Raw genomic sequence first — 2,684 nt, 5'->3', positions numbered from 1 at the left:
GAGGAAAGCCTCCTGGAGCATAGAATGTGCCTCACTTTTGATTGTGCATTCCATGGATGTGGTAGTGCATTCCTTTTATAACAGTACACTGCACTCAGAGGAAGATGGAACTACGTGAGTTCTGGGCCATGAAGGTAGGTAGGTAAGTAGGTAGGTAGGTAGGTAGGTAGATGGATGGATGGATAGATAGATAGATAGGTAGGTAGGTAGGTAGATGGATGGATGGATGGATAGATAGGTAGGTAGGTAGGTAGGTAGCTTCAGCAGGGCCATGCATACACTGGGAAACCTTATCAAAAATTAAAACAACAAAACAAAGCAAACCCAATAATCCTATATTTACAAACAATTAGATAGTCACATCATTATCTAGATGGTGACTGTTAGTGAACACTTTGCCTAAGTTGTATTGTTCTCTGTGTTCATGCCAATATTGTCAACCCCGAATAGCTTTTCACCAGGTTTTCCTAGAAAGAACCAACCAATTTTTGCGTGAACCTGGTTCATTCATATGTAACCTATTTCAATGTAGTGGTCAGCACAGAATTATTAATCTGCACCAAAACATGGGCTTTTCTTTCATACTCGTTAATGTCTGCAGGGAGATGAGTTTCACTGCCCAGGCCTTCTGAGCACTGTGGTAGTCCTGACAGTGTTTGGAATTCCTGCAGCTTTGAGTTAGTGCAGGGAGATGGTAGAAAACTGGAAAATCTTTCTTGGGGTTTATTATGACCTTGATGGTGTTAAAGCAGGTTGTTGCACGCATATCTAAAGATCTCCATCATTTACTCTGCATCTTGGTTTATTCATGTCTAGAAAAAAATACAAATTAACCCACCACATGTGGCTGTGGCAAACTTTAAACACATAAGTAAATTGTCTATCCTGATTTTTTTCCAAGTCTTTTCCCCTGAAACTGGGTTGACTAACTTGGATATCTGTGAAGATAAGGTAGGTTTACATGCAGCCCAGTGCACAAAACACTAACGTAAAGAGGTCACAGCTGGATGTGGCAGCTGTAGACACAGGGCTACCATTTCTCACTTGAGGCATCACTTTTTTTTAGAACAAACATCCTGTTTTCAATCAATACATGTGGATTTGCTCACTGTGGTGCAACCAGACAAACGACAGCCAGGATTAACATAATCCGTATTTAACACATTTCTGCAGAGACTGCATGATACATACTCTTTTGGACTCTTCTATGATCCACCTGCAACACACAGGAAAGAAGACTCTTACTCATATTATGCTGAATTCTCTTTGTACAGCTTTTTGGTTCACATCTTGGCAGGACATAATTGCACCAAAGATTGGCAAACTAATCTAGTCTCTTACTAATCTATTGACTTTTACTGACTTATATAAACTCAGGAGAAAGATTCTATACTGGTATATTATGTGATAGGGACACAGAATACCTCACGACATCTACTCTGTGTCAAAAACTAGTACGTTTTCCACGTTTGCTGACTAAATGCCACATCGGGCAACCCTGTGGGTTGGCTTCTACGGAGGTTAGCTGAGTGACATTACAATGTGGTAGTGCTAACATCTATTTAGTGATACTAACCCATTTTATGAAGCACTCCAATAATGAGCATTCATCCTCATGTCGTAAGTTCTTGGCCCCCGAACATGCCATGCTGGGGCATAGGATGATTTCCCCCACATCCATCTTTGGGGAACATAGTCAAATTCAACCTAAACCACAGGCTCTAGAAGCCATAAAAGGAGAGGGCTCTTACATAAACATTCAAATCTATATGGATGTTATGCCTGTCACCTTCTCAGTGCAATTTACATACTTGTATCTAAAGCAGAACACTATTGTCCAGAGGACAGCCTACGCCAACTCAAAGTCACTATCTGACATAGAAGTGTGAATGTTCTATTACATTACCAATCTGATATAATTCTGTTCCCTTCTCTTCCTAAATAAATTATTTAAAGCTCATGATACACCTAATTGACTTTATACTGTAAGTGTGATAGCTATAAAAACGTGGGAGAATCATTAAAGTAACTTTCTCTCTTACATAAAGGAAAAGAGCTTCTTACCTTCACTGCGGACTTGGAATATTTTCCTTCGGTACTGGAAGGTAGGACAGTTGTATGTTCAGGTGCAACTAGAGGGACAGAAAGTAACTGTCAGCTCGCGGAACCATTTATTTACACACGCATCTTCGTTGGACATGGATAAGTGTGTACTGAGTCAGTACATGTGATTAGATTTAGGTAGGCTACTATTGGGCTGTTTTTCCTGATGACAAGTAGAGGCAAAGATTAGAAAACTAAAAAGCTTTTTCTGTCTTTCTAGAGAATGAGAATATAAAGCAACGGAAGAGTCTATGTTTCAATATCTAACCACTAAATGCATGTTTCAAAAAATGTATGCATGTACTCAGTTTGGGAGGGAGCATATCAGAGGGCAACCTTTGGTATCCGGTTTTCCCCTTCCATTACACAAGTTTCTGGGGTTTGAATAGGTCCAATGTCAGGCACCTATACCTACTGAAACATCACAGTCTCCCCATTTAAATAAATGTCTCGATTACACCACATATTACCATCAATTCCTGTAAACACTTTGAAACCCAGAATAACTGAAAAAAATCTCTTCATCATATCTCACAGGCATATTTCAGCCTCTATCAATTGACACATTCTGATTCTGCATT

Source organism: Rattus rattus, chromosome 8 (assembly GCF_011064425.1).
Source record: "Rattus rattus isolate New Zealand chromosome 8, Rrattus_CSIRO_v1, whole genome shotgun sequence".
Lineage (NCBI taxonomy): Eukaryota > Metazoa > Chordata > Mammalia > Rodentia > Muridae > Rattus > Rattus rattus.
Note: the sequence above shows the minus strand (reverse complement) of the source record.